This window comes from Mustela nigripes, chromosome X (genome assembly GCF_022355385.1).
Source record: "Mustela nigripes isolate SB6536 chromosome X, MUSNIG.SB6536, whole genome shotgun sequence".
Classification (NCBI taxonomy): domain Eukaryota; kingdom Metazoa; phylum Chordata; class Mammalia; order Carnivora; family Mustelidae; genus Mustela; species Mustela nigripes.
Window position 1 is genome coordinate 122331613 of NC_081575.1, and position 8447 is coordinate 122340059.

The 8447-nt window shown below is 44.6% G+C and overlaps 1 protein-coding gene across 1 annotated transcript in view; it reads left to right on the forward strand.

Annotated features, from left to right (window-relative positions):
• Positions 1 to 5754, forward strand: part of PRKX (protein kinase cAMP-dependent X-linked catalytic subunit) — a 79201-nt gene extending 73447 nt beyond the window's left edge. Inside the window, exon 11 of the mRNA XM_059385310.1 lies at positions 1178 to 5754. The gene's annotated coding sequence lies outside the window, so the exon portion shown is untranslated. The remainder of the gene's footprint in view (positions 1 to 1177) is intronic.
• The last annotated feature ends 2693 nt before the right edge of the window (positions 5755 to 8447 follow it).

The window sequence follows — 8447 nt, forward strand, 5'->3', positions numbered from 1 at the left end:
TATCGTGTACTTGGGGGATAGTTTTCTATTCATGGTTGGCAGTTGTTAACCCCAGCAGCCCCAGATAGGTTTTTAACAGATTCTGGAAACAGGAATAACTTTCTCAAGGCAGGGCATATCCTGGGGAATATACGCATAAATGGCATTTTTTTGTGTGCCTGGAGTCATCCTTGATGGACTTCGGCCAGTGGTGGGGACGCTGTTTGATGACCTTCTCGATGAACCTGGGGAAATCAAGAAATCATGTCATGATCACATGACTTTGTGTTTATTCCACAACCTTGGATTTTGGTCTCTTGCTGGAGCAGCTAGATATCTTAACATTTGACTCTCTTTCCCCAATTTTGCACAAAGGATGGGGCAGATCCGGCGTTTTCAGTGCCGAGTAAACAGGCGTGACCATCCGTGAGGGAAGGTTATTTCTTCGTGAAGCAAAATGGTCTCCCATTGATGATGCCCAAGCTCAGCTTAATGCCCACTCTCCAGAGCCACTTAACAGCTGTATGACTAACCCACTCACCTTTGGAAAGTAAAGTCTCCCATCTCTTTAGCTCATGGAGGGGACAGTTAGGACGCCTGGCAGGGAGAGACCTTCCATTTGGGTTTTTATTTGACTTTAGCGTTTGACTTGAGATATTTTCTCTCTAGCTGGAAAGTTCTGCTGTGAACACATTGAGACAAGACCTGGTTTTGCTTGTGGAATCACTGTCCTCTCTTTGCGTAGATGAACATGGATAATTCTATGTGTGAAGCCATCATATCCTATTTGAGATTCACCGTTAAAATACTGCTTAGCCTTTTTTTTTTTTTTTTAAAGACTTATATACTTAGAGATAGCATTGGCAGGAGGGGCAGAGGGAGGAGAATCAAGCAGACTCCACGCTGAGCAGAGCCAAACATGGGGCTCAATCTCACGACCCTGAGAGCAGGACCTGAGCTGAAACCAAGACTCAGATGCTTAACTGACTAAGCCACCCGGGCATCCCACAGCTTACTGATTTTATTAATAAACATTCATAGAATTCATGCTTGTGGATCTTTGCAAGAAGAATTGCAAAGGAATGTTTGTTCTTGTGTATTATGGAGTTATTTTTGAGTTGTTAGTATGATTATTATAAAACTTACCCAGTTATTCTGAAAACGAACAAAGCCCTTTTTTAATTTGTGTCTCAACTAGGATGATTTGAACTTGCTGGGAACAAAGAGCTGCACATCCGCTGTGAAGAAGGGTCGCGTCCATGGGATAAGGACATTTCCGTATTCTAGAAGTCCGGATGTACATAAAGAGACTGCATATCCGTACAAAGTCACGGATCTGGCATTATTTAAGCAACTGGAAATTAAGCATCATTAAGCAACTGGAAATCTACTGCACAGTAGGACCTTTCGGAAAATTGTTTGGTTGTAGATTTTTATCTTATCTCTCCGTGTGATGACCCTACTGTGATGTCTTGGTTTTCCTCGTAGACTTAACTTTATGAGTTTGAACTGAACGTGTTTGGTTATAACCACACATGGCGCGTGCGTGTGTGTGTGTGTGCTGCATGCGTGTGTGCGTGTGTAAAAAGACCGTGGGACTGGTGCACAGGAATTGCACCGTGATGTTCATCTTCATACTTGGGCAGAGCCTGTGGTTTTGTAGCTTGTGAGGAAACCTGTTGTGGTGGTCCATGTCCCGTATCTTTCATGCTTCCTGTCTGGTGACTTTAGGTCTTGAAACCAGAAGGGAAGACAAGGATGCGTCCATTTGAGTTTGAGTCTGAGAATACCAGTGGCCATGAACGTTGTTCAAGGCATGGAATGCCGTCCAGAAATTTCCTGCATCACATCCGGAAATTCCGTAGTCCATTGTGGTGGTGATGGGGGAAGTGGCAGGTGTCTACCTGATAATATCCCATTTGAGCTCTATGTCCAGCCAGATGCAGAGCTAACAAGTGACTTTCCACATTGGCTCAGTTGCACAGGTGACTTTCATGCAAGCGTGTTTTTATTTTAACTTCCATTGTGGGAAGTGTAAGATGCAAATGAGCTATAGGGTGTCCGTGTTCAATGTAGTAGAAATTAATCCCTCTTGGTTCTTCTGTTTGGGTGTGTCCAGCACACTCTTGTCTCGTAGGCAGGATGGGCTTGTACAGACTTATTAGTGGGTGAGATTTTGTCTTTTCCTGTTTGGACCTGATTGTGAAAGTACCATGAAGAGAGCACCCTGCCCATGCTTTCCCCTTGGGATTGACTTAATGCAGGGTGGGTGCAGAATGGGCTCCAGTGGGAGTATGGCTAGGTGTGGGTCTTTCCAGAAAACGAGGCATGCAAAGAGGCCCTGGGCGTCTGTACTCTCTGTGATGCATTGCCTTGTCTCTCTGCTGGCCGTGACTCAGCTGGACAAACAGAGTTGCTCACATCTGCATTGTGTCTGCTCATAGGGCTCAACCATGACCTTCTGCAGGGATGTCTGTGCACTTAACTAGTAGGTGCCAGAGCCTTTGTGACCACAGAGGGACATCCACATAGAACTCCCAAGACCCTGTCTCTACCCTTCCTTTCTTCCCATGGTTAGCCCAAAAAAGTCCACCTCCTTGGGTACTGGCTGTGGGAGCAGCACCTGCCCTGGGCGATGTGTTCCTGAAATGGGTGCGGGGAAGAGGCAAATATGGGCACCCTCTCAAGGCTTCTCCAGCTCATGTGTTCTCCAGTCTCCTTGTGGATTCTTGGCTGTCGTAGACATTATTATTCTCCAGTGCTGTGCCTGGAAAGACCTTTTCTGTCCGTGTAACCATTTGTACCTCTCCTCTGTGATCACATATGTAGACGTGGAGAGCCGCCGTGTGGGAAAGTCCTACATTTCGTTGAGCAGCAGAATGTCAAAGGCTACATAGTCGCCTACCAGATTTGGCCAGATCCCACTCACAAGTCAGAAGGCTGGGGTTCTGTGTGCTGCAAGGTGGATTGAAGAACATGTGCACCCACCCGAGCTTTAAAAGACCCTGAAATCAAAGCCACGCCATATTTCCCCCTTTCTCATACATCACCTGCTCTTCAAATACAAATCCAATGAGTAAGGTCAGGGTAACTCCAAGATTTAGTAAAATAAATGGTTTGCAATGAGTAACTCAAAGGAAAATTATTTTTAAAGGGCGAGCTGTAAGGATATCCCAACAGAAACAGTGTTTTCAGTCTGGACTGAGCAAACCCCGTGCTGGTTTGCATTAAGTAGGGAGCCAGAATGGGCATCGCTTTCAGCACAAAGTGTCTCATCATGGGCTGTTACAAGTCTGACGCTGACAATTAACTGCCTCCTCATCGACTGTTACAAGCCTAAATCGGCAAAGGGATGGTGCACCCACGTGGGGAAAGCAAATATCTCACGTCCCCTGACTTATAAAAATAAATTATTATTTTGGAGCCCTGTGCTTAAAAAAATAAAAATAAATGAAACACCTTTCTTGAACGTGATAAAGCATTGTATTAGACACTTTGACCCTTATGCATGTTTTCAGGTTTAGTTCTCACTGTCCCGGAATTAATATAGGATGTGAAAATAGCCTGAAGAAAGCATGAAATGAGATGCCTTAATATTGGACAGATATGCACACACATACACACACATGCACACACGCCAACATTGGAATGCACGGATCACATGGTTCTTTAAAAACATGGTCATCGGCCGTGAGCCATGCAAAACAAATTAAAAACTAAAAGGAATTCCAAGAATACCAGATGGTGTTAAACTCAGTCTTGCCATTTCAATATTCAAGGTGGCACACGCCATGTGTTAACGGCCCGTGGCTGGACTGTTAAATTAAGCAGGGTGACGTAATGCAAAGACTGATTTAATCAAAATGAGTCCCAAACACATGGGACACTCATGGTATATCCTTGAAAAGTAGTCTGCTCGGCGGGGGCTCTCTGAAAATTTCAGGTATCTGATCGGATATCTGCGTGCAAAAGTCACAAGAAGAAATGTCATGGAACTACTCGCAAAATCTGCATCAGAAAAGAAAAAAAAAAGATAAACTCCTTTTCGTTCTATGCAATTTTATGAGTTGGCAATATTTTCTTAAATACAGATACCATAAAAAAATAAATAATTCCTCAGGAAACGCGTGTTTTGCAAAGAAATGTGTTGGGGCGGTTGCTGTTTTTCTAAGGGGACTATCACCAGCCTGCTTGAACACACAACTGTAAAGCTCAGAAGGAAATTGAGTCACAGCTGGCCATCCAGCAGATCTTACGTTGGGGCCAGCCAACTTTTCATTTCTTGCAGAACACATGCGAGAAACTTGCTTGGCGTAAACGTATCTGCTGTGGCGATGGGCACTTTGTGATTTCTGCTGTTGACATGATGGTGGGTCAAAAGAAAGCCCGGCAAGAAGACTCATGTGCCGAGCTCATGTCCTTGTGATGGCTTCACACTCCTCGTCCCATTCCTGCCCACCCACCTGTCCGTCTGGTACAGGGCACTGTTTCATTCTGTGCTCTCTGCCTAAGAACTCCCTTGGTACCAACGACAGAAACACCAGTACCACTAGACAGTCCTGTGACGTGCGATGCGTTTGCCATTTCTTTGTATGACTTCAGCTGCCTCTAGATTTTGGACCATTTTAACTGTGAAAATAGGGCTCTGTGCCATCAACTAAAAAGACCCCAGTGCCCTCCAGTCTCCAGGCACCGAGAGCTACCCAACCCCGGGGAGGGCTTCAGACTGCATCAAATCCCAAGACCACATCAAAATTCTCATTCTAGCCACTTGGTTACTGTAGTGCAGGAAAAAATACTTGGTTGGATTTTTCCCCCAAGCAATAGATTTTATACCCCAAAATGAATACATTCACAGAAGCCCCTGAGGGCTCCGTGGTGGAGACTGAGAAGATGATGCCGAAGTTGCTCTTTTTCTGGAGGCCCATCCACCGAGACTATGGGTTTTTATCTGCGTTGGGCAAGTCCTGTGTACCTATACTGTGTGTCCCTATGTCTTATGGAGGTGAGAAGGCCTTCTCTTCACTTCACTTCCAGTGGACGAAGTCCACTTACCAAAAACAAGAAGATAAGCACATGAACTGTTGTGTTAATCATGTATTTGGGTAGTTTGGGGTATGTGCGTGCGCGTGTGTGTATGTCTTGGTGGCGAAGGATGTGGGAGACGTGTTTTCTCCAAGTATCATGTTTCCCTATCAAGTTGACTTTGCAGACCCCGTGGGCTTAACGGTCCTTCGTAGTAACAGGGAAACGCTCGGTCATGCTTTCCTATAAATTATTGTGTTGTGATGCATTCTGTTGTGCTTTCCTTGACTTTTCCGTGGTGGACACCTGTCTTAATTTAAAAGTCATTATGTGTTTGTTAGCAGATGGGATTTCAAGCCTTTTGACACTCAGGGCATCTTGTCCTCTGAGATGGGTCTTCAGCTCTGCAGAACGGTCATAGCTTCCTTCTTCCTTGCGCCGTGCTATGGGCAGCCTGGCCGGGGGGCCCCGGGTTGGCCGTGGGATGCCGCAGACACGAGACGGAGTGCCTTTGCGGGTGCGGTGAGCCCCGGCGAGCCAGCACTGGGATCCCTGTGGGGTCATCCCAGCTTCTCATGTGGGAAAAAAAAAAAAAAAAAAAAAAAAAGTCTGTTGCTAATTCTTTCAATTCTTGCACAATGAAAATCACTGTGATTTGTATATATACCCTAGGAAAATTTTACTGCTGCCTAATTTATGTAATAATACTATTCATTCCAGGTTTGTTTAATAAAACTTTGTATCTTTTAAGACGCCTGATTATGGTCTGCTCCTTTGGTTATGGGACAAGTTTGTCTGTGTTCAATGAGTTCAAGGAGTCAGCATTGTCTCTTGTTAATTTTTAATTTTTTTATTGAGGTATCATTGACCTATGGTATGAGTTTCGGGTGAACCACATAATGATTTTATCTCTATAAATTGCAGAATGGTCAACACCACCAGTGTAGTTAATATCCATCACCACACATGGTTGTGAACTTATTTTTCTTGTGACAAGAACTTTTAAATTCTTTCTTCTGGGCAAGTTTCAAGTATATGATACAGTATTACTGTATTTCTTTCTGCAAAGGGCAGGATGGTAGATATTTCAATATTGCTGGATACACTGTGTCTGTCAGGAGCACAAAAGCTTCCCTAGACAGTATATAAACAAATAGGCTGTGTTCCAATAAAGTTTTATTAAAACAAAAGCACAGTTCAGGGGCCGGATCTGTTGCCCAGGCCACACTTTACCAGGTTCTAATCCCGTGCCAGAGGATGAATTTGCACATCACTTTTGCAGCTTGTTAAAAATGTGCCATCTTCATCGTTATAAATAAATAAGTTATTTGATTGCGTATTGTCTTTACTCACATAGCTCGACCCTCAGCTTTCCAAGTCACCTTCTGCTGGCTAAAACCACCCTGCCTCATCACTCAGGTCAACCCCTGCCATCGGTAACACTGACAGCACCTGCTAGAGCCGGGTAGCAGAACATCCCAGCAGACTGAGGGTCCCACCGGAGCCTGTTAACCTGGCGACCAAGCTTGTCCAGTTCTCCTCCTGGAAATCCCTTGCAAGAAGGAATCTTACGGGGACAAGCAAGGCAACTTGGGATCTGGTTCCAAACCTGGGCAGGGACTGTTCCAGAATTCCTGTAGAGTAGGTGCTCACATGGTGACATTCTGCTTTGGGAGAGGGAGTGATGTGTGTGTATGTGCGTGTGTATGTGCATATACATTTTGGAGGAAAGCCAGAAGGTTCTTGAAGGATGGATAGAGATTATCCAGGGAACATGTTCTTGATGTTTTTGGATACCCTCATAGGGTTTTTTCTTTTTCCTTGTATTTATTTTTTTTCTTTTCTAAACCACACATTATTTTTATGCAGGTCTCACTTCCCTGGAAGCCATGGTCATTTTGCATTTTCATTCAAGGGATCAGATAACCTTGTCCCCAAAACCTTAAGGAAAAGATTTGAGTGGATGTAACATTTTTTTTTTGTTTAAACCACTCATTCATTGTTTCCATATCGTAGCTGTTGGAAATAGTGGTATTGTGGACATGGGAGTGTGCAGATCTTTTTGAAAGACAAATTGAAACCACAGTGAGATGTCATGTTACCCTTGTTAGACTGGTTGTCATTGAAGATGAGAGATAAGCATTGGCGAGGATGTCTGAGAGACTGGAGCCCTCGTGCGCTGTTGGTGGCCATGGACGCTGGTGCAGCCACTGTGAAGCACGGTGTGGCGGTTCCTCAAGGTACTAAAGATGGAGCTTTCATGGGATTCAGCAGTTCCATTATCATCTAGTATTTAAAAATAACGCCAAGCATAGGCTGTCTGCCCACTTGAAAGGTAGCAGAATGGAGCCCCAGAAATTTGAGAGCTCACAGTTCATCTATCACAGAGCTCAGATTTCAGCACCCTGTGGTTCCTGCTCATTCCAGCGAACCATGTGACGATGTTTCACACTAAAACTAACAAGATGCTCATTAAACCAAGAACCAGATTCTCTGTGTTCTTCTGATGAGAACATCGGACACCGGATAAAAGTCAAAATGCTGAAGACCTACGGTGACTGTATTCATGGGAGAATTTGGGATTTGATGCTTTGCTTTGGGCAGAAAACTATGATCTACTTAAACTCCGCTTAGTCAGCTGATCTGAGGTCTATATTAACAGGCAAGTTGCCTTCCAAAAGTTCATGCAAGAAACCATCTTATGAGCTGTGAAGTTACAAGCGGAGATAAACTTTTTTTGTTTTGGTGGTAAAGGACACGTAATATGAAATCTACGTTCAACAAAATGTTCAGTGCACTCTACGGTGTAGCTAACTGTAGGCAAGGTGTGGGACGACACATCTCTGAAACACAGTCACCTTGCAGAACCCAGATGTCGTGCTCGTTGAACAACAACAACCCGTTTCTCAGTCTCTCCCCCAGCCAACAGTTGGCCAACGCAGGGAGCTGCCCGCCTGGGTCTTGACTTCCACCCGAAATAAATCTTAGTTCTCAAGGACATCATGGAGAAAAGACTCAGGCTTTAGTGTCTCGTTACAAGCATCTGGCTTTGAGCCCGGTGCAAAACCAGCTCTTACGGCGCCCTTGGGAGCAACGTCTCGGAAAGCGACTGGCCAAAAAACAAATCTTCGTAATGAATCAGAATTTGTGTGCAGGCTGCTTAAAACCAGTGCCTTAGAAAAAGGGCAGGGGGTGCCCCACAAAAGGCAAAGATTAAAAAGTGAGGTCAGTCCAGTAAGTGAAAACTGCACAAAGGTCACCTGCCTGGCAGAGATGTGAGTTGTTTGGTCATTCTGCACCATGCTGAGTTTTGAGGATGAGTAATGACCCAGATGTCTGAAAGGCCAGGATGGGGAAATTTGGCATGATGACCGATCCATTAGAGTGCTCCCAAATACCCATTTCACTGTCAACAGATGGTTAGACATGTTTTCTTTCTCTTG